At 40.5% G+C, this 23764-nt stretch overlaps 1 protein-coding gene and 2 long non-coding RNA genes across 4 annotated transcripts in view; 1 reads left to right on the top strand and 2 right to left on the bottom strand.

Moving 5' to 3' along the window:
* The window catches only part of CREBBP (CREB binding protein), a 157978-nt gene that overhangs the window by 100389 nt on the left and 33825 nt on the right, over positions 1-23764 (bottom strand).
* Positions 6216-21006, top strand: LOC144337877 (uncharacterized). Its single transcript, XR_013411511.1, has 2 exons — positions 6216-7664; positions 20699-21006. It is a non-coding gene; the product is annotated as an uncharacterized LOC144337877 (long non-coding RNA).
* Positions 18372-23750, bottom strand: LOC144337891 (uncharacterized). The gene is made up of 3 exons (XR_013411526.1): positions 22738-23750; positions 20757-20981; positions 18372-18478 (listed from the first exon to the last, which is right to left on the bottom strand). It is a non-coding gene; the product is annotated as an uncharacterized LOC144337891 (long non-coding RNA).

Below are 23764 nucleotides of genomic sequence, written 5' to 3' on the forward strand. Positions count from 1 at the left end.
GAACACGGAAACTGGAAAGCTCAGGAGAGAGCTGGTTATTCATGCTGATGGTTAGTCACAAAAGGCAAGCACTGTCTCAGAAGAGCATCACTCATAACATCGACAGACAGGAACAAACACTGCTCTGATCTCTCCACTCAAATCCTGACAGACTCAAGTCAAGAGTGACTCCCACCTCTGGCCACTCCCATCCCCACACGCCTTTGCCTCACTGAGCCCACACGCGGCGGCAGCACACCTAGGCTGAATCACACCTGGACAACTTGGAGACTACAACTGCCAAGCAGGCCAGTGACTCCTGTTGTAGAGTAACTCTCTAAGCAAAATGTGCCAGGTTTTTAGGGGAGAAAACACACTCCGTCCCCTCCTTGGACTGTCCCCAGTCTCTATGCCCAATCACTCCCTATGCCTCAACAGTGTGCCCACTCATCACTAATATATACACTCCTGTTTGCCATTTACACAGGGCCACTCTAAGTTCCGGTTTCTTGTTTAAATGGGACAGCACACGGGAAAATGCTCTGAAAACCAAAAAGCACTGTGCAATCTTGAGGTGGCTTTAAGATCTCTTTCCAAAAATAGAGCACAGAAAATCTCTAACATGAGATAGGACTCTATAAAATGAACAGATTTTGTACAGTACTGAAAACAGGTATGCATCCTTACTACAATAATTTAAAATCAATAATTGCAAGACAATGTCTAAAGTTGGCATTTCTCAGTATTATCTATCTCTTGCTTTGTTCTAGGAAGGATTTCAGATGGCTTGTTTTCCATTTCATTCTTCATTACTTGGTAGAAAAACATGAAATGAATAATATGACTCACTGCTAAGGGCATTGAATTTTTATTTAGTAAATAAAAATGCAATCCCTGCAATCACACTACTTCAGACCATGTGCCATTTTCTGAAAGCCACAAACCACAGTGCCACATTCTTATCCAAAAATATGTAATAATTATAAAGATGTATATCTATGGAAGTATGGCCTTGGAATTGCTATTAGTTGATAAGTATTTACACTTCCTGACAAGAAAATGTCACTGACATTCAGTTCCTAGCTCTAAGTGGAGGGCTCTGGACACTTGCCTCAGCAGAGCACTCAGAAAAGGGATTCAGTCCTCTTCGGACAACAAAAAAGAAAATGAGATCTACACACAGTTAGAAGGCATTTTTTATCAAATAATCAAAGATGATTAAAGATGCTTGGGGGAAGCCTAACTTATGAGTAACTTTGCCTTTATTTTAAAAATTACTAAGAGAAAATCTCTTGTTTCTGAGATTCAGCCACACCATTTGAACCTCTTATAAGAGACACAGTTTTCATTAAAATGTCATTGTGTATCTTCAAAAGCATAGAGAAAACTGTAATAGAAAAAACTACAAGGAAGAATTCATAATCATATGAACAGGTTAGAATAAATGAATCAAATCTATATGTATGAATTTTAATATGGTTCTTAAAAAAGCAAGATGAGGCTAGGTGTGGTGGCTTACGCCTGTAATCCTAGCACTTTGGGAGTCTGAGGCAGGTGAACTGCTTGAGCTCAGGAGTTTGAGAACGGCCTAGGCCACATGGCAAAACCCCATCTCTACAAAAAAAAAGAAAGCCGGGTGCAGTAGCATGCACCTATAGTCCCTTGGGAGGCTGGGGTGGGAGGATTGCTTGTGCCCCGGAGGCAGAGGTTGCAGTGAGCCAAGATAACATCACTGCACTCCAGCCTGGGTGACAGAGCCAGACCCAGTCTCAGGACGGTGGGGGGGGGGAGGAAGCAAGATGAATACATATCACGTAAAAGACACTTTCATTTTTACTGTTAAAGTTGATTTCATTTAGTAAAAAACTATGAAGAGACAGATCTCCCACATGGAAGAAGTCCAAATAAATTATGTAGACACTTTGCCTTAAAGAAGGTAGAGTATAAACCCCCTACCCTTAAACATAGTGACTCCTTCCAAAGAGGATGGCATGGAGGAAGGAAAAGGAGCATTATGGTGGAGAAAACTGAGAGGCACGATCTCAGCCAGGTGGCTATGGGCAGCATCAACCATAGTAGTAAGTCACCAAGACAGGATGTGCCCTTAAAGTGACGTGAAAATGGCCCTTGGCTGCTATGATCTTCCTTTCAAAAGCCCATAAGCCCAGTCTCACCATGAGAAAAACATCAGACAAATCTGTACAGAGCCGCATCCTATAACACACCTGACTGGTTCTCCTCAAAACTGTCAAGGTCATTAAAAACCAAGGAAAGTCTGAGAAAACGTCACAACCAAGAGGCGCCTAAGGAGACAGCATGATGAAAAGTAATGGGGTATCATGGATGGGATCCTAAAACAGAAGGACATTAGGGAAAATTTAAGGAAATCTGATTAAAGTGTGGACTTCAGTTAATCACAGGCATCAATATTGGTTCATTACTTCTGACAAACACAGGAAAGGTGAGACGCTAACAACAGGAAAGTGCGTGGCCAGTGGGGAGGAGATATAGAACCCTGTTGTACTCTCTTTCAATTTTTCTGTAAATCTAAAACTGTTCTCAACATAGAGTCTACTCAGTCAGTTGCACTACCTGTAGTTTCATCTACTCAGAAAGCTGAGGTTTGAGGATCGCTTGAACCCAGGAATTCAAGGCTATAGTACACTATAATCACGCCTGTGAACGGTCACTGCTTGGGCAACATAATATGAAGACCCATCTCTCTAAAAAAAATTTAAGTCTACTTAAAAAATGAAAAGAAAAAAAAAAGACTATGAAGGAAATGTGATAAATATCAACAGGCATTAATTCTAACAAAAACACAGGTGTTGGTTATACTATCCTTTTTCTTGTGTTGAAAAATTTTTTTTTTTTTTTTTTTTTTGAGACGGAGTCTTGCTCTGTAGCCCGGGCTGGAGTGCAGTGGCCGGATCTCAGCTCACTGCAAGCTCCGCCTCCCGGGTTTACGCCATTCTCCTGCCTCAGCCTCCGGAGTAGCTGGGACTACAGGCGCCCGCCACCTCGCCCGGCTAGTTTTTTGTATTTTTAGTAGAGACGGGGTTTCACGGTGTTAGCCAGGATGGTCTCGATCTCCTGACCTCGTGATCCGCCCGTCTCGGCCTCCCAAAGTGCTGGGATTATTGTGTTGAAAATTTTAAACACTCAGAACATAAAAATCAAACCTTTCTCTGCTACTGTAATTGAAGAAAAATATTTTTCAAAAAGTGATCTTTCTTACTTTTTATTTTATTGATTGATTGATTGAGACGGAGTCTCGCTCTGTTGCCCAGGCTGGAGTGCAGTGGCACAATCTCAGCTCACTGCAACCTCCCCCTGCCAGGTTCACGAGATTCTCCTGCCTCAGCCTCCCGAGTAGCTGGGACTACAGGCGCCTGCCACCACGCCCTGCTAATTTTTTGTATTTTTAGTAGAGATGGGGTTTCACCGTGTTAGCCAGGATGGTCTTGAACTCCTGACCTCATGATCCACCCACCTCGGCTTCCCAAAATGCTAGGATTACAGGTGTGAGCCACCATGCCCGGTTACTTTTTATTTTTTTAGAGACAGGGTCTTACACCGTCGCCCAAGCTGGAGTACAGTGGTGCAATCACGGCTCACTACAGCCCTGGCCTCCTGAGCTCAAGTGATCTTCGTACCTCAGCCTCCTGAGTAGCTGGGACTACAGGCACGTGCCATCACACCCAGCTAACCTTTAAAATGTTTTGTAGAGATGGAGTCTCACTGTGCTGCCCACACTGGTCTCAACTTCCTTGGCTCAAGCAATCCTCCTATCGCAACCTCCCAAAGTGTTGGAATTGCAGGTATGAGGCATTGCACCTTGCCAAGATCACTTTAAAAAATAATGTTTAAGAAAATTAATTATGCTGGCCTCTTGCACATAGGCCAAAGTACATTTTTCTAGCCAGAAAACCTAACTTCTTTTTTTGGTTTGTTTTGTTTTTGAGACAGAGTCTCTCGCTCTGTCACCCAGGCTGGAGTGCAATGGCACAACCTCAGCTCCTGGGCAGCAACCTCTGCCTCCTGGGTTCAAACTATTCTCCTGCCTCAGCCTCCTGAGTAGCTCAGATTACAGGCATGTGCCACCACACCCGGCTAATTTTTTATTTTTAGTAGAGATGAGGTTTCTCCATGTTGGTCAGGCTGGTCTCGAACTTGTGACCTCAGGTGATCCACTGCCTCAGCCTCTCAAAGTGCTGGGATTACAGGCGTGAGCCACCGCGCCTGGCCGAAGCTGACTTCTTTATGGGTCTTACAAAAATTGCTTGGCTGAATTAGTATTTCGGATTAAGAGCCATAGCCCCATAAGACCACAGGCAAAGTTTACAGCATATAAGAGTATGTTTCTAGAAACGAATAAGCGTACATTCTTTCATTTGACAAAAATAGTCCTGGGAAATTAGACTCACTCTCCAGGTTATCTTTCTATAAATTTTGAGTATGGGGGAAAACCTGATCCACATACAGAAAATAAGGTCTTATGTATCTCCCCACCATAGTTTGAATACAGCTATATTACAAACAAAATTATGTAGTAGAAAAAAAATACAGACTTGGAGTCAATCACAGGTGGATTTTAAGTAAAAGTCTACCACTTTCAAACATGTGTCATCTTGAATAATTTTCTGGATAGGCAGGAAAGTGGTTCAGAATATTTTACTCCTTGTTATAAAAGACATATGGCACCCACCTCACAGGATTATTAAAAATGAGATGAAGCAAGATCATGTTTGCAAAGCACCCAGCACAATGCCCAATACAATAGGCATGTCCTTTTCTGCTCTTCCTCTTACTGTAATTCAGGAAGAATAAATATAGTAATTGTTATCCTTGCTCATACCGGGATCACACTGAAATTTTATGCTATAGTCATATATATAATTTTGAAAAATGAAAAAAAAAAAAAACATGGTAATCAAAATAAAAACCCTTAGATATTTTAACTTGATGACAGATGGACAGCAAATTACTGTCTCTGGTAATTTGTATAAATGTAACTCTTTTTAAAATACAGCAAAAATATTTTGGAAAAGTTGATCCTTGAAGTTATGATTTAGACCCATTTACATTAAGAATGTTAGATGTGGCACTTCCCAAGTTTCTACACTGAACTTAATCCTCAGACGATTCAGAAGATGAGAGATAACGTTTAAAGTGTGAAATACACAGTCACTACGGGACAACCGTTATATACCATAATGTTATGTTCACACCATTAAAATGGAGAGTATCTCCCAGTGCAACCACACACAACAATCACATCACCAACACCTCCTAGGGCTTACTGAAGGTGTGACTAAGCATGCAGGACTACAAAGGAATTCTGAATTGAACAGATTCCAGAGGTCGCACAGCGCTAGAGACAAAGAAGTTCTGATCAGCCAGAGTTTCAAGATCTTGCTGAACACCCCAGGAATTAAACTGAGACCCCAAAAAAGACCATGTCTAAGGAACAGGGCTTCAAGACCTGTCCTAAGTAAGTATAAAAACAAGCTTTGAGAGAATCAAACTGATCTGAGTAATTAAGTGCCTGCCAGAACAAAACACACTATTAAAGGACAATAAAACCCATATTCAGCAATGTTATCCACCATGTCCACTGCACAGTCTAAAAGTACTGAACATGCCAAGGAGCAGGAAGATGTGACACATAACCAGGAATTCTATATTTAAACAAACAAAAGACTGCAAATGAAACAGATGGAGATGACAGAGATGTTGGAATTTGCCTATAAAAGAACAGGAAGGGAGGAAAAAAAAAGAACAAAACATGGAAGGGGCAAACAGAAAACAAAAAAGATCAGAAACTTAAACTCAACAATTATCAGCATTAAATATAAATAAACCAAACACTACAATTAAAAGACTAAGGTTATCAGAATAAATTAAAACAATATCTAATGCTATGCTGTTTACAAGAGACATACTTTAAATGTAAAGACAAAGTTAAGAGTGGGCTGGATGTGGTGACTCACGCCTGTAATCTCGGCACTTTGAGAGGCCGAGGTGGGGAGATTGCTAGATCGAGTTTGAGACCAGCCTGGGCAATATGGCAAGACCCTGTCTCTACTAAAAACATAAAAGAATAGCCAGACGTGGTGGTGTGTGCCTGTGGTCCCAGCTACTCAGGAGGCTGAGGTGGGAGGATCACTTGACCGGGGGTGGGGGCAGAGGTTGCAGTGAGCCCAGATTGCGCCACTGCACTCCAGCCTAGGTGAAAGTGAAATCCTGTATCAAAACAAAACAAAAAGAGTGGAAAAAAAAAATTGTGAATGCTAATCATAAGGAGGCCACATTAAACATAAGAAAAAGGAGACAAAGAATATCAGCAAAAACAAATATTTCGTAATGATAAAAGGCTAAATTTACCAGAGGCATAACAATCCAAAACACATATTAACCTAATAAGAGTTTCAAACTACACGAAACAAGTAGTTACATTTTGTTCTGACTAAATGAAAAACTAGACAAACCTACAATTATAATTGTAGGTTTTAACAATCCTCTCTTAGTAACCAACAGAACAAAAAAAATCAATAAGGATTTGAACACCATCAACCAATTTATTCTAATTGACAATTATGAAACATCACATCCCACAACTGTAGGATACACATTCTTTTTTTTTTTTTTTTGAGACAGTTTCTGCTCCTCTGCCCAGGCTGGAGTGCAATGGCACGATCTCAGCTCACTGCAACCTCTGCTTCCTAGGGTGAAGTGATTTTTGTATCTCAGCCCCCTCCCCAAGCAGCTGGGACTACAGATGCGCACCGCCATGCCTGGCTACTAATTTTTTTTTCTATCTTTAGTAGAGACAGGTTTCACCATGTTGGCCAGGCTGGTCTCAAACTCAAGTGATCTGTCCGCCTTGGCCTCCCAAAGTGCTGGGATTACAGGCATGAGCCACTGCGCCTGGTCATTCTTTTCAAGTATAGACAGAATATTTGTCAAGAAAAACCATTTGCTGGGCTGTAAGACAAGTCTCCAGTTTCAAAGGACAACAATCATACAAAGCACATTCTCTCAACACAGTGGAGTGAGAAACCTGTAACAAAGTATCTGCAAAATTCCTACACTAAACACACTTAAGCATAATTCATGGGTCAAAGAATAAGTCACATGCAAAATATAAACATTTTAAACTAATTTTTAAAATGTATTAAAATTTGAGATGCAATTAACAACAGTATTTGGGGTACTTTTTTGGTTTATGGATTTAAAGGATTCAAAGAAATGGTAAATGAAAAAGATGCACAGGGTTTGAGTAGAAATTTATTGCCCTAATGTTAATATTGGAAAAGTCTACAATCAGTGATACAAACTTCTACCCCAAAATAAGCAGAAGAAAATAAAGACAGAAATAAATGACATAGAAAACAAACAAGAAAAAGCTGACAAAATCAAAAGCTGGCTCTCTGAAAATACCAATAAAATGGACAAACCCCAACCTAGATCAAGGCAGGAAAAACAAGAGAGCACACCAGACATTACTGTAAATTCTATCCACATTAAGAAAAGAGTAGAGAGGCTGGGCATGGTGGCTCACGCCTCTAATCCCAGCACTTTGGGAGGCTGAGGCAGGCGGATCACTTGAGGTCAAGAGTTCGACACCAGCCTGGCCAACATGGCGAAACCCTTCCTCTACTAAAAATACAAAACTTAGCCAGGTGTGGTGGCACACGTCTGTAATCACAGCTACTTGAGAGGCTGAAGTGGGAGAAGTGTTTGAACCCAGGAGGTGGAGGTTGCAGTGAGCTGAGATTGTGCCACTGCACTCCAGCCTGGGAAACAGAGGGAGACTCCGACTCAGCTAAAAAAAAAGAAAAAAGAAAAAAAGAGAACAGTGGAGAAATGTTATGAACACCTTTATGCCAAATCAATTCAAGAACTTAAATAAAATGGATATATTACTTAAAAATACAAATTACCAAAATGAGGAACAAGCAGCAGAAAATCTGAATAACTAATACCTATTAAAGTAACTGAATCATAATTTTAAAAGCTTCCCACAAGGAAAACTCCAGACCTGGATTGCTTCACTGGTGAATTTTATCAAACATTTAAGGAATAAATAATACTAATCTTAGATGAACTTTCAGAAGACAGGGAACAATTCCCAGGTAACTTCATGAAGCCAGTATATTATTGTTACCAAAACCAAATAAGAACACTCCAAAAAACCAGAAAGTTATAGACCCATATCACTCATGAATATACCCATCATGTTTCACCCAAAGACAAGGATATCTTCTGAGAAAAGTGTCATCAGGTGATTCTGGTCACTGTGGGAACTCACACTGTGCGTGTACTTACACAAACCTAGATGGTGCAGCCTACTACACACCTAGGCTGTACGGTACAGCCCACTGCTCCCAGGCTACAAACCTGTACAGCTTGTTACTGTGCTGAATACTGGAGGCAACTGTTAACACAATTGTAAGTATTTGTGTATCTAAACTTAGAAAAGGCACAGTAAAAATATATTATAATCTTGTGGGACCACTGTTGTATATGTAGTACTGCTGTTGACCAAAATTCGTTATGTAGCACATTACTGTGGAAGCATAAATCCTGAACAATATTCTAATAAATCAGATCCAGTGATAAATGAAAAAGATTAACACTCCACAATCAAGTGGAGTTATCTCATAGGAATGTAAGGTTGGTTCAACATTCAGAAAGATGTAATTCACATTCAAATTTTAAAAAAAACACCCTATGATTCCTCTCAATAAATGAAGAAAAGACATGATAAAATTCAGTAATCGCTTATGATCAAAAGACTCAGCAAACTACTAACAGAATTCCTCATCCTAATGAATGATACCTAAAGCCTACAATAACATTATACTTAACGAAAGGCCGAATGCTTTTTTCCACAGGTCATGAATAAGACAAGGGAAGAACACTGTCACTGCTTTTACTAAACATCGTACTGGCTGGGCATGGTGGCTCGCATCTATAATCCCAGCACTTTGGGAGGCCAAGGTGGGCGGATCACCTGAGGTCAGGAGTTCGAGACCAGCCTGACCAACATGGTGAAACCCCGTCTCTACTAAAAATACAAAATTAGCTGGGTGTGGTGGTGCATGCCTGTAATCCCAGTTACTCAGGAGGCTGAGGTACAAGAATCGCTTGAGCCCCAGAGGTGGAGGTTGCAGCAAGTCGAGACAGCATCACTGCACTTCAGCTTGGGCTACAGAGTAAGACTCCATCTCAAAAGAAACCCAAAACAAACAAACAAAACATTGCACTAGAGGTCCTAGGCAGAACATTAAAGCCAGAAAAATGAATAAAATGCATACAGATGAAAAAGGAAGCAACAAGTTATTTTTATTCTCAGATATGTCCCAGAAAATTCTAAGACATCTTATAGAATTAATAAGTGAGTTCAGAAGGGTTACAAGATACAACATTAATACAGAAAAGTTTATTATACTTCTCCACACTAGCAACAAATAATTATCTAAAATCTAGGAATCAAACAGAAATGAAAATGAGAAACTAAGCAACCTGACTTTAATACTTACTGTAAAACTAAAGTACATCTATGAAAGCTTCATCTATGAAAGAAATGATTGATAAAATGGACTTCATTAAAATTAAAACTGCCCCTTCAAAGATAATGTCAAGCGAATGAGAAGACAAGCCACAAACTGGGAGAAAATATGTGCAAGAGGTACATCTGATAAAGATCTATTTGCAAAAATATATAAAGAACTCTCAAAACTCAACAATAATAACCAGGTTTAAAAATGGGCCAAAGACCTCAACGCACACCTCATCAAAGAAGATACACAGATGGCAAATAAGCGTATGAAAAGATGATCCATAGCTTATCAGAGAAATGCAAATTAAAACAATGAGATACCACTATTTGCCTATTAGAAAAGCCAAATCCAGAACACTGTCAACACCAAATGCCGGGGAGGATGTAGTGCAACAGGAACTCTCATTCTTCACTGGCGGGAATGCAAAATGATACAGACACTTTGGAAGACATTTTTGCAGTTTCTCACAAAACTAAGCATACTCTTACAATATGATCCAGCAATTGTGCTCACTGGCATCTACCCAAAACAGGTAAAAACTTACATCCAGACAAAAAACTGCACATGGATGTTTATGGCAGCTTTATTCATAATTGCCAAAACTTGGGAGCAACCATGAAGTCTTTCAGTAGGTAAAGGGATAATTGCCATGAAAAGACCCAGAAGAACTTTAAATACTATTATTAAATGAATGAAGTCAATCAGAAAAGGCTATACATTGTATGATGGTAACTTTACAAAAAGGCAAAACTATGGAGAGAATCAGTGGTTGCCAGGGTTTCGCGGGAGGAGAGAGGGATGAAGAGGTGAAATACAGAGGACTTTTAGGGCAGTGAAAATACTCTGCATGACACTATAATGATACACATCATTATACATTTGTCCAAGTCCACAGAATGTACAACACCAAGAGTGAACCCTAATGTAAATTACAGACTTCGGGTTGATTATGATGTATCAATACCAGTTTATTGACTGTGACAACTGTACCGTTCTAGACAGGGGAGTTGGGGAAGATGTTGATAATGGAGGAGACTATGAACTAGGAGAACAGGGGATAGATGGAAAATCTCTGTACCTTCATTTCATTGTGAAGCCCAAACTACTCTAAAAAAAATTAAATCTTTAAAAGCTTTTCTTAAAAACAAACTAAATGAATAGAAAAATAGATCAATTGAATAGACTAGAACAGAGGTACAGGGATTTTTTTTTCTATGAAGTACCACCAGTTAATAAATAATTTAGTCTTTGCAGATGACCTATGGTTTCCATTCCAGATTGTTTTCTTTTTAAACAATCCTTAAAAACTATAAAATCCACTCTTACATAGCAGGCCATATAAAAACAGGTCATAGGGCTGGATGTGGCCTGTGGGCTATAGTTTGCTCTTAGACTACAAAGTCCAGAAACAGACACCTCCTTGTACAGTCAATTTCATTCCTAGTTATTTATCTAAAAGAAATGAAAACTTCTATACCCACAAACAAAGTTGTACAAAAATGCCCACAGAAAACTGATTGATTGATTGACTGATTAATTGATTGATTGATTTTGAGATGGAGTCTTGCTCTGTCACCCAGGCTGGAGTGCAGTGGCGCGATCTCGGCTCGCTGCAAGCTCCACCTCCCGGGTTCATGCCATTCTCCTGCCTCAGCCTCCTGAGTGGCCGGGACCACAGGCACCTGCCACCATGCCCGGCTAATTTTTTGTATTTTTAGTAGAGATGGGGGTTTCACCGTGTTAGCCAGAATGGTCTTGATCTTTTGACTGCGTGATCCGCCCACCTCGGTCTCCCAAAGTGCTGGGATTACAAGCATGAGCCACCGCGCCCAGCAGATTTATTCTTAATAGCTTCAAACTAGAAACCACCCCAATGTCCACTAATGGGAGAATAGACAAGCAAATTATGCTATAGTCACAAAATAGAATACCATTTAGCAATAAAAAATAACTAGTTCATGCCAACAACACGGATGAATCTCAGAAAACAAGTTGTGAGCAAAAGAAGCCTTATAAAAAAAGCACATATTGTAAGTCATCGTACTACAAGATTCCATTATATGAAGTCTGAGAACAGGCAAAGCAATCCATGGTCAAAGAAATTAGCAGCCGGGCGCAGTGGCTCATGCCTGTAATCCCAACACTTTGGGAGGCTGACGTGGCAGATCACTAGGTCAGGAGTTCAAGACCAGCCTGGGCAACATGGTGAAACCCTGTCTCTACCAAAAAGACAAAATCTAGCTGGGCATGGTGGTGCAAACCTGTAGTCCCAGCTACTCTGGAGGCTGAGGTAGGAGAATTGCTTGAACCCGGGAGGTGGAGGTTGCAGTGAGCCAATATTGTGCCACTGCACTCCAGCCTGGGTGACAGAGTGAGACTCAGTCTCAAAAGAAAAAAAAAAAAGAAATTAGCAGTAATTGTGCGGGGATGAGTGGGGACAGAAAAACGGAGGCATACAAAGGAAATTTCTGGGCTAAGAGAAATGTCCTGAATCTTGATAGGGGTATGGGCTACATGGGTAAAGGGTTTTGACAAACATAAGATCTGTGCATTTCATGCTATGTAAATTACAACTCCAAAATAATAAAAGAATAAAAATATTTTAAAAATTAATATACGTAGCTCTTTAACTCCAGATCTTAATAGCTACCTTTAGTTGATAAAGTAACGAAGATAATGGTTTTTCATACAAGTACAGTCATGTACTGCATAACAACATTTCAGACAACTACAGACCTCATATACAGTGGTCCCATAAGATTATCACGGAACTGAAATATTCCAATGGCTTAGTGATGTAGTAGCTGTTGAAACTGTCATAGCATAAGGCACTACTCAGGTGTCTGTGAAGATGCTGGTGTAAACAAATCTATGCACTACCAGCTGTATAAAAGCATGGCTCAATTATGTATAGTACATAATACTTGATAATGATAATAAATGAGTATGTTACTGGTTTATGTATTTACTACACTTATTAGTATAATCCTTCTACTTTTTCATAACTGTAAAATGGCCTCAAGGCAGGTCCTTCAGGAGGTATTCCAGAAGGCAGCATTGTCATTATAGGAGATGACAGTCTCCATACATGTTATTGCTTCTGAAGACCTTCCAGTGGGACAAGATGTGGAGGTCATGATCCTGACCTCGTACAGGCCTAGGCTAGTGTGTGTGTGTGTACATTTATGTTTTAGTTTTTAACAAAAAAGTTTAAAAAATTAAAGAACTGGCTGGGCACAGTGGCTCACGCCTGTAATCCCAACACTTTGGGAGGCTGAGGCGGGCGCATTGCCTGAGCTCAGGAGTTTGCAACCAGCCTGGGCAACAAGGTAAAACCTTTGTTTCTACTAAACCACAAAAAATCAGGTGGGCGTGGCAGCATGTGCCTGTAATCCCAGCTACTCGGGAGGCTGAGGCAGAAGAATTGCTTGAACCCGGGAGGCGAAGGTTGCAGTGAGTGGAGATTGCATCACTGCACTCCAGCCTAGGAAACAGAGCGAGACTCTGTCTCAAAAAAAATAAAAATAAAAATAAAAAATTTTAAAATAGAAAAAAGCTTATAGAATAAGCACAAATACTTTTGTACAGCTGTACAGTGTGTTTGTGTTTTAAGCTAAGTGTTAATAGAAAAGAATAAAAAAGTTTTTAAAAAGCTGAAGTTTATAAAGTGAAAAGTTATAGTAAGCCAAGGTTAATTTATTACTGAAATTAAAAAAATAAATAAAAAGAGTGTGGCCTAAGTGTATAGTGTTTATAAAGTCTATAGCAGTGTTCAGCAATATTCTTGGCTGTCACATTCACTCACCACTCATTCACTCATCCACAGCAACTTCCAGTCCTGCAAACACCTTTCATAGTAAATGCCTTATACAGGTGTGTTTTACACACACACCCGCCCACCCCTGCCACACACACCAGGATCTATGCTGCCCAGGCTGGTCTCCAACTCATAGGCTCAAGTGATCCTCCTGCCTCAACCTCCTGAAGTGCTGGAATTGCAGGCATGGAACTGAGTGCCTGGTCAGGTGTACCAGTTTAAATCTTTTACACAGTATTTTTTACTATACCATTTCTATGTAAAGAAATGTTTAGGTTTATAAATACTTAGCATTGTGGCACTGTTACAACTGCTCACAGTATTCATTACAGTAACATGATGTACAGATTTAGAGTCTAGGAGCAACAGGGTATACTACATAGCCTAGGTGTGTAATACGCTATGCCATCTAGGTTTGTATAACTACTCTATAATGTTCCTACAATAACATAATCACTTAAGGATGCATTTCACCCCCATCATTAAGCGACACATGTCTAAGTTACTCTTCAAGATGGTCACCTGGGAGATACGTCAAATAAAAATCTTCACTGTTGTTATCATGCCAAACATTCATTCAGTTTGTGTTACAGAAAATAATCAGCCACAAAGTTAACTGGAAATACTACTCCAACTTTGACTTTAAAAAAGATACATAATTATAGATAAAAGACTGGTAGAGAAAACATCAGGAGTATGTTTTCTTTAGTGCCAAGTATGACTGGGTGATAGGCTTATAAGCAAGATTTTCTTTTCTAGACATTTCTGTGCTAATTTTGTGTAACAAACATCAACTTTTAAAAACTTGATATAGGATTTTGATCTGTTGCCCGGGCTGGTGTCAAATTCCTGGCCTAAAGCAATAATTCCACCTCTGCCTCCCAAGTAGCTGGATCACAGGAATGAGCCACCAAGCTCAACAGCTATTTTTACTACCAAAAAAAGTTGTCAGAAAACATTTGAAAAGCAGTCTCATTATCACTTCAAATGTTTTGTGGCTATCTCAAATATTTTATGTGGCAAAGCACCTCACCAGTTCACTACTCGATATTCTCTGAAAGGTTTTCAGTAAACCTATGCATATACTAAGAATGTTACATACATTATCTCATTTAATCGGCACGCAATTCTGTAAGATAGAGATTATTATCTATTTTTAATGGATAGAACAATTCTCAATGGCAGCTACTCTTATACTCATTTAAAAGCCAAAAAGCCAGGCGCGGTGGCTCACGCCTGTAATCCCAGCACTTTGGGAGGCCGAGGTGGGCGGATCATGAGGTCAGGAGATCGAGACCATCTTAGCTAACACGGTGAAAGCCCATCTCTACTAAAAACACAAAAAATTAGCCGGGCATGGTGGCAGGCGCCTGTAGTCCCAGCTATTCGGGAGGTTGAGGCAGGAGAATGGCGTGAACCTGGGAGGCGGAGCTTCCAGTGAGCCGAGATCCCGCCACTGCACTCCAGCCTGGGCGACAGAGCGAAACTCCGTCTCAAAAAAAAAAAAAAAAGCCAAAAAAACCTAAAACCCAGAGAAATTAAATAAGTTTCCCATAGCTAATAATTAGTGAAGCCTGGATGTGAACTGAGGCAGCTTATTCCAGAGCCCATGCCAGGCTTGAAAGCAATTAGCCACTACATCTGCAGAAGGCAGTCTGAGCTGCTGCTATTACTACTGCTGCTGCAGTAAGTATACTAAGTACTATGTGTGTGTCAATCCATTTAATATTCATATGCAATCTCATTTAATGAAAAAGTTTAAAAAAGAAATTCGTAAGGCCAGGTGAGGTGGCTCACGTCTGTAATCCCAGCACTTTGGGAGGCCGAGGCAGGAGGATCACCTGAGGTCAGGAGTTCAAGACCAGCCTGGCCAACATGATGAAACCCCGTCTCTACTAAAAATACAAAAATTAGCCAGGCTCTGAAATGTTGATGAAGAACCTTTGTAATTTGACTATCAACCCTAGTACCAAATTCTCTTCCCCTCTACCAGAAGGCTCACCCCAACAACAGTATACTGGAGCAATGATCCTCAGGGAAATCAGAGACAACTTGCTTGACAGGAGAAGATGAAGAATACTGCTGTCTATGCAAAAAGAAAGGATGGCAAAATTGAGATACCTGTTACTTGGCAGATGTCCTAGGCTTGAAAGAGAACCAACAAACACTGGGCTTAAGGGAGTTCAGAATGAATCAAGAAGTGGACATTTCAGATGTTGCTGCAGTTTCTGCATGTGTAACAGATGGGGTACTTTTGAGAGTGCTAGAATAGGGAATTACAACACTGAGCCACTTCAGCCATAAACCTTATTCTTGTACTTTTTATTCTTGCTGGTAATTTTATGTAGCAGGTTGAGAAAGCTACTCTATGCTACAACACACTATATACCAAAAATTTTGATGAGTTCTAGGATGTATTTTTCTTGTATCTTTTCCTTTCTACCACGATACTAGTGACGTATAATGGGTCTGTGTAGTTTGAACGTATCTGAATAACTTCAGTATACTTCAGCTCTACTGTTTGACTCAAAGAAGCCAAGAGGACGTAAGTATCCCCATGTGTTTTAGAAGCCCAAAGTCAGTGAGATGAAACCCAACATCGAGAATTTGAAGCAAAGTCACTTGTGGGTAAAGAAAGCATTGGGTAGTTTGGCTAGAGTGTAATAATAAGAAAAATTTGGGTTGCAATAAGAGGAAACTTTGTGCTCTTCTTACAATTTTCAGTACAAATAAAGGTGTATATAAGAGAATCAATTTTTTTTTTTTGAGACAGAGTCTCGTCTTCCGCCCAGGCTGGAGAGGCTCACTGCAAGCTCTGCCTCCTGGGCTTACGCCATTCTCCTGCCTCAGCCTCCCGAGTAGCTCAGACTACAGGCGCCCGCCACGACATCCGGCTAGTTTTTTGTATTTTTAGTAGAGATAGGGTTTCACCATGTTAGCCAGGATGGTCTCGATCTCCTGACCTCGTGATCCACCCGCCTCGGCCTCCCAAAGTGCTGGGATTACAAGCTTGAGCCACCGCGCCCAGCTGAGAATCTATTATTTTTAAAAAATCAAAAAAAATTAGCCAGGCATGATGGTACACACCTGTAGTATCAGCTACTTAGGAGGCTGAGGCTGGAGCACTGCTTGAGCCCAGGAGTTCGAGGCTGCAGGGAGCCACGATAATGCCACTGTACTCTAACCTGGGTGACAGTGAGGCCCTGTCTCAAAATAAATAAATAAAATTAGAGATTTCCAATAATCTACCCAAAATAGACAAGGTAGATTAGTCATTTCTTAGTCAACTTGGTTCTACTAATTCTTTCCTGACTATATTCCGCCACTCCATTCCTTTAGAGCACGGATTCTCAGTGTGGTCCCTGATCGCCACAATTAGGGTCACCTGTGAGCTGGTTAGAACTGTAAATTCTCAGGTCCCGGCCAAAATCTGCTGAATCAGAAACTTAGAAAGTTGGAGGCAGAAATCTGTCTTCACAAGCCTGCAGTGACTCTGCTGAATGTTCAAAGTTTGGGAACCACTGCTTTACAGTATCTGACCAAAATGATGGACTGACTGAGTCCTGGGAGCTGATCTAATTTAAAACCTTTACTCCAGGAACACCTCTAGTCAAAAATCAAGCCCTGTGTTTTCTGACCACTTTCTAAAAAAGACGAATATTCCAAAAACTTTATTCAAAAAATAAGCCCTAATCTGACCCCCTGTGAAGATGGATTACCATACAAACTATTTTGGACACATTTCAGATTTGTTAGTTAAAAGAAAGTACTTAAAAGATTTCTAAGATCACAAAAGCAAATTCTTATCAACCTTAAAATGAGAATGCCTCCGGACCCCTTGACGCGAAATTACACCTTCCTCTTTCTACCAGCTTCTGACTTCCTTCGGTCATCTCTGTGCCAAGCAACATCTCTCAACACCTGTAGCCGAGAGAGAGTGTCTGTACGGCTTCTAAATCCCACCTAAATTGATCTTTTTTCCTTTCTTTCTAGAGGACAAGTATAGGAGTTATTTTCAGTAGAAAATGAGCACACGCTCCCCTCGTAAGACTACATGTTAAGTTTTGCTACTGTCGAAATAAAGCAACTGTATTATTTTGTTTTTTTATTTAAAAAAGTCTTATCATGCCTTCTATCACAAGAGTAAGCAAAAGAAAAAAACAGTAATACCATGTATTGTTAATATTGCCATGTTGTCAACACGGGTCGTGTTTTTCCTACTGTAAATATTTTAAGAGTCACATAAAATTAGAAATGAGATGGCTGGGCGTGGTGGCTCAGGCTTGTAATTCCAGAACTTTGGGAGGCTGAGGTGGGCAGATCACCTGAGGTCAGGAGTTCAAAACCAGCCTGGCCAACGTGGTGAAACCCCGCCTCTATTAAAAATACAAAAAATTAGCCGGGCGTGGTGGCAGGTGCCTGTAATCCCAGCTACTCAGGAGGCCGAGGCAGAAGATTCGCTTGAACCTGGGAGGCGGGGACTGCAGTGAGCCGAGATCACGCCACTGCATTCCAGCCTGGGCAAAAAGAGCAAAACTCCATCTCAAAAAAAAAAAAAAAAAAAAATTAGGAATGAGAAAAGGAGAAATAATCACAAACATCAACAATGACAAAGAACTGCACACATTTTTGCACAGCTTTAAGTTAATAAATTTTAAAGACTAGATGAAAAGAATTTTCTACTAAAACAGAAACTGCAAACCTTACAAAAGAACGGACTGCACTGCGTTAGTGTTAGCAGTCCCCCGGCCAGACCGTGTGGATGCAAAAAAAAAAACCTGGTTCTGCCACTCACTGGCGGCCTCCACTTCTTAATCTGTAACATGGGACTTGCCTACCTCCTATTTTTTTAAAACAAAGATTAAAAGTTAAGTATCTTTTAGTTTTTCTCAAAATCAAAGCAAATTTAGACTTTACTACATAAAAACTATATTGACCTAAGAGACTACTAAAAGCCTAAAAGAGCCAATATTTATAGAAAATAGCAATAAAGTTGTTGTCAAAGATTTTTTTTTTTTTTTTGAGTCAGAGTCGCACTCTGCTGGTATGCTTGAGTGTAGTGGTGCGATTCTGGTCCACTGCAACTTTGCACTCTTGGGCTCAAGCGATCCACCTGCTTCAGCCTCCTGAGTAGCTGAGATCAGAGACATGTGCCACCATGACCAGCAAATTTTTAAATTTTTTTTTAAAGACAGGGTCTCCCTATGTTACCAGGATGGTCTTGAACTCCTGGGCTCAAGCAATCCTCCCACCTCAGCCTCCCAAAGTGTTGGAATTGCAGGTGTGAGCCACCACGACCGGCACTGTTGTCAAAGATCTTCAGTCACTTCCTAGAAAAAAAAAAGGCTTCAGACCCACATTACTGTAAGGGTGAAGTCTCAATTCTTCATGGAATAGATAATTCCAAATTAATTTAAACTGCTTCAGAAAATAAATATGAAAGACTTTCAAACTCTTTTTGACCAAGTTAATATAACACTGATATAAAAATTGACAAAGCACAAAAAGAACTATGGATCAATTTCATCACTGATAAATGAGAAACAAAATTCTAAATGAAACACTAGCAATTAAAACTCAGCAATACATTAACTTTTGATTTTACAATTACAGAGATGGTTCAATTTGATATTATAAAACCTACACAGATAATCTGTCACATAAATAAACGGAAAGTGAAAAATCACAGGGTAATCAACATAGGTAGGTATCAAAAAGAAATCTGATAAAACCTAACATTTAGATTTTATCATTTATTTTATGAGGAACAGATTATGCCCCGACTTTAAAAGAAATATACTACTGACTGCAAACCAAAACTCACATTATTCTTAATAAAAAAACACTAGATACACCTCCATTTAAGTAGGATACGTGACAGTGATGCCTAAGAGCATAAACACTGGTAAAAATATTGGCAAGGAGAAAATAAGAGTATCAATAATGCAAAAGATGACTATGTCCCTGGAAAACCCAAGAGAATCTCCTGAAAACATATTAGAATAATTAAGATAATCCCACAAAGCAGCCAGATTATCAGAGTAGCATATACATAACATCTTTCCTGTATTAAAATAGCCGGTTAGATAATGAAATATAACTCATCACCAACAGCAACAAAAACCCCATACCTCCAGAAATAAACTTAGTGAGAAAGATTACACAGATAAAACCATACTATGCTTCCAAGCAACATAAGACCCCCAGAAAAGATAATTTGCACGCATAAGAAGACTCAGGAAGTCACAAAACTGTTAAAATGTCACATCCCTCCTAAAATGACTTATAAAGTTGCACTGATTCTTATAAATCCAAAATTCCAAAGATTTTTTGTTTTTAAAATTTGAAAACAAAAAGTCCTAAATTTATCTAACACAATGGGGTTCTCAACCCTGGCTGCCATGAAAATCATCTGAGGAACTACACACTATATGAATGCTTCTATCATATCCCCCAGATTCTAACTAATTGCTCTGTAGTGGGGTTCAGGCATCATATTTTTAAAAACTCTCCAGATAAATCTGATAAAGTATAGACAGAGTTGAGAACCACTTGTGTGAGAAATAACTAGTGTGGTCATATACTAAAATTCATCACACAGCTAAGTTAATACATTTCTGGCACAGGAACAAGCAAAGATCAATGGAACTAAAGAAAAGAGCTCAGAAATAAGACCCAAATCCTATATATATGAAAAGAGAATAAGGTATATACCGGCCGGGCGCAGTGGCTCAAGCCTGTAATCCCAGCACTTTGGGAGGCCGAGACGGGCGGATCACGAGGTCAGGAGATCGAGACCATCCTGGCTAACACGGTGAAACCCCGTCTCTAATAAAAAATACAAAAAAAAAACTAGCCGGGCGAGGTGGCGGGTGCCTGTAGTCCCAGCTACTCGGGAGGCTGAGGCAGGAGAATGGCGTGAACCCGGGAGGCGGAGCTTGCAGTGAGCCGAGATCTGGCCATTGCACTCCAGCCTGGGTGACACAGCAAGACTCCGTCTCAAAAAAAAAAAAAAAAAAAAAAAAAAAGGTATATACCAAAAATAGCATATCGTTATCAGCGGGAGAAAAGATGGATTACCGAAATCTAAATAAATGGTACTAAGATGATTATAACATGAAAAAATATATACTGCTGGATCTCTGTGTCTCACTCCTTATGCCAAAATAAATTGAGTTAAAGATTCAAGGAGGCCAGCCACGGTGGCTCAGGCCAGTAATCCCAGCACTTTGGGAGGCCAAGGTGGGTGGATTGCTTGAGCTCAGGAGTTCAGGACCAGCCTGGGCAACATGGCGAAACCCTGTCTCCACAAAAAAATACAAAAATTAGTCAGGTGTGGTGTTGCGTGCCTGTAGTCCCAGATACTGGCGAGGCTGAGGCAGGTGGATCACCTGAGCCCAGGAGGCGGACGTTGCAGTGAGCCAAGATCATGCCACTGCACTCCAGCCTGGGCAACAAACTGAGACCCTATCTCCAAAAAAAAAGAGTCAAGTAATAAAGAGAAAAATACAGGAAAATATTTCATAATTTTTTAATAGAAAAAGTACTTCTTTTTTTTTTTTTTTTTTGAGACGGAGTCTCGCTCTGTCGCCCAGGATGGAGTGCAGTGGCGGGATCTCAGCTCACTGCAAGCTCCGCCTCCTGGGTTCACGCCATTCTCCTGCCTCAGCCTCCCGAGTAGCTGGGACTATAGGGGCCCGCCACCTCGCCCAGCTAGTTTTTTGTGTTTTTTAGTAGAGACGGGGTTTCACCGTGTTAGCCAGGATTGTCTCGATCTCCTGACCTCGTGATCCGCCCGTCTCGGCCTCCCAAAGTGCTGGGATTACAGGCTTGAGCCACTGCGCCCGGCCTGAAAAAGTACTTCTAAAATGTGACATAAAACCTAAAAGTCATGAAGGAAATAAATGGATAAATGTGTTTCTATACAAACTGAAAACATACACTTGGTAAAAACATTGTAAACCTATGTGACCATATTCCTGGTGGAACAGACTATGGCAAATAACAAAGGGGAAAAACATGTTTTAAGAGACTTAAGAATATAAATTAATGAGAAAAAATGACAAACAATTCAAGAGAAAAATGGACAAAGATTACGAACAATCAGTAAAATACAACTGCCAGTGACCTTATGAAAAGCCACACTTAACAAAGAAGACAATTTGCTTAACAGAATGTCAAGTAAGTAAAAGGATGGTAATATTCAGTGTTGGTCAAGATCTGGATGGAGACTCATCCACTCTTGGTGAAGGTGTAATTTGCACAATATTTCTGAAGAGTATCTGAGATTACGCTTATTTAAAATCTCAGTATCTTTTAATTCAGAAATTCCACGTCCAGGCCGGGTGCGGTGGCTCAAGCCTGTAATCCCAGCACTTTGGGAGGCCGAGACGGGCGGATCACGAGGTCAGGAGATCGAGACCATCCTGGCTAACACGGTGAAACCCCGCCTCTACTAAAAATACAAGAAAATTAGCCGGGCGAGGTGTTGGGCGCCTGTAGTCCCAGCTGGTCGGGAGGCTGAGGCAGGAGAATGGCGTGAACCCGGGGAAGCGGACCTTGCAGTGAGCCGAGATCGCGCCACTGCACTCCAGCCTGGGGCACAGAGCAAGACTCCGTCTCAAAAAAAAAAAAAAAAAGAAATTCCACGTCCAATAAATTATCTAGCAGATATGGTCACTCAGCTGTACAAAGATGTATGTACAATGTGTTCAAAGTAAAACTGTGAAAACAGCAAGACACTGGGAATAACCTACATGTGCTCAGCCTACATAGCACAAGTCCTTAAATTATGATACACCCAAATCAGGAATTCCTATTGTACCTATGAAGAATGACTGACAGCTACACGGAGCATGGAAGAATTTCCAACTTGTATTGGTAAGCCGTGGGTGGGGAGGTGAACATCTACACTCACAGCAAAATGTTCTGTAATGCTACTCTTTATGTCTGGGGAGATAGCACACACATGCCCACACGCCTCTCTCTACGCCTCTATATGCATACACCATCTCTAGTGGGACAGATAAGAAATAATAGTTGCCTTTGGTGAGAATTTGGGAGAACCAAAATTCAAGAATTAAGGATTAACTCTTTGGTTCTTACCCTTAGAGTATTTTTACGGTTGTTTGTTGTTAAATCACATGCATGTTTACTTTCTAAAAACAAAACTTTTAACAAGTCTGTGACCCATTAATTTTCCTTTTCAGAATCTAATCCATGTAATATGTGGACAGGCATTGTTGTACTAGTGAAAAGTCAGAAACAATCCAAACGTTCATCCTCAGAGGATAAGATCAATAAATTATGATGCATCATATAATGGAATACTTTGCTATCAGTAAGAAAAAAAAAATCTCTGTGCAGTGTCACGGAAAGCCATCAAGGTACACTGTCAAGTAAAACAGCAAGGTGCTTATGCAGTCTGGTTTCATTATGTATTTTAAAACTTTACCTGTAAGGAGGATGCTGCTTTTTTCCTATTATTTTAATTATTTCATAGGATGTACTTCCTGTGTAACAGTTCTTAAAACAAAATTATCTTTTAAAAAAATTGCCTTTTCCCTGTGCATTTTAAAATCTAGTTGGCTCTGCTGTCATAAGGTTCTAGAGAGGGAATGGGTTAAAATGGACTTGTCTCTTGTTCTCACTTTCTGCCCACCACGACTTGGTCCTTCATTCCACCCAAAGGCCATGACACATCTTTAAAAAATGCACTCTACCCACCTCTAGTGGGCTGCTTTGAGATACCTATAGGAAACTAGAGACAACTGTCCCCAGCATGCTAACGAGGCTCACTTTCCAAACAGTGACATCCAAGAGTTCCTGTTTGAAAGAAAGACCACTCTGTGTAAAGGAACCCCAGGATGGAATGAAAAGCCTGGGTGGACAGAGGAGCATGAAGTGTTACAGGTGTAATCAGCAAAGTCCAACCTCTGGAAGACACTTCCCAGGATAAATAGCAGACAACAACCAAAACATGTTTCTTCAATAAATAAACTGTAAGGATCCCACAGACCAACAGATAACAGATTCTTAAGAGGCATATCAACTGACTGAAATGTACATTTTCAGTTAAAATCTATAAAAACTAATTACAGGCCGGGCGCAGTGGCTCACGCCTGTAATCCCAGCACTTTGAGAGGCCGAGGCAGGCGGTTTGCCTGAGGTCAGGAGTTCGAGACCAGCTTGGTCTCGACTCTACTAAAAATATAAAAAGCCGGGTGTGGTGGCAGGCGCCTGTAATCCCAGTTACTCGGGAGGCTGAGGCAGGAGGATCACTTGAACCCAGGAGGCAGAGGTTGCAGTGAGCCCAGATGGCGCCAATGCACTCCAGAGCCTGGGCAACAATAGTGAAACTCCATCTCGAAAAAAAAAAAAACAAATTACAACATATGAG

This window comes from Macaca mulatta, chromosome 20, assembly GCF_049350105.2.
Source record: "Macaca mulatta isolate MMU2019108-1 chromosome 20, T2T-MMU8v2.0, whole genome shotgun sequence".
Classification (NCBI taxonomy): domain Eukaryota; kingdom Metazoa; phylum Chordata; class Mammalia; order Primates; family Cercopithecidae; genus Macaca; species Macaca mulatta.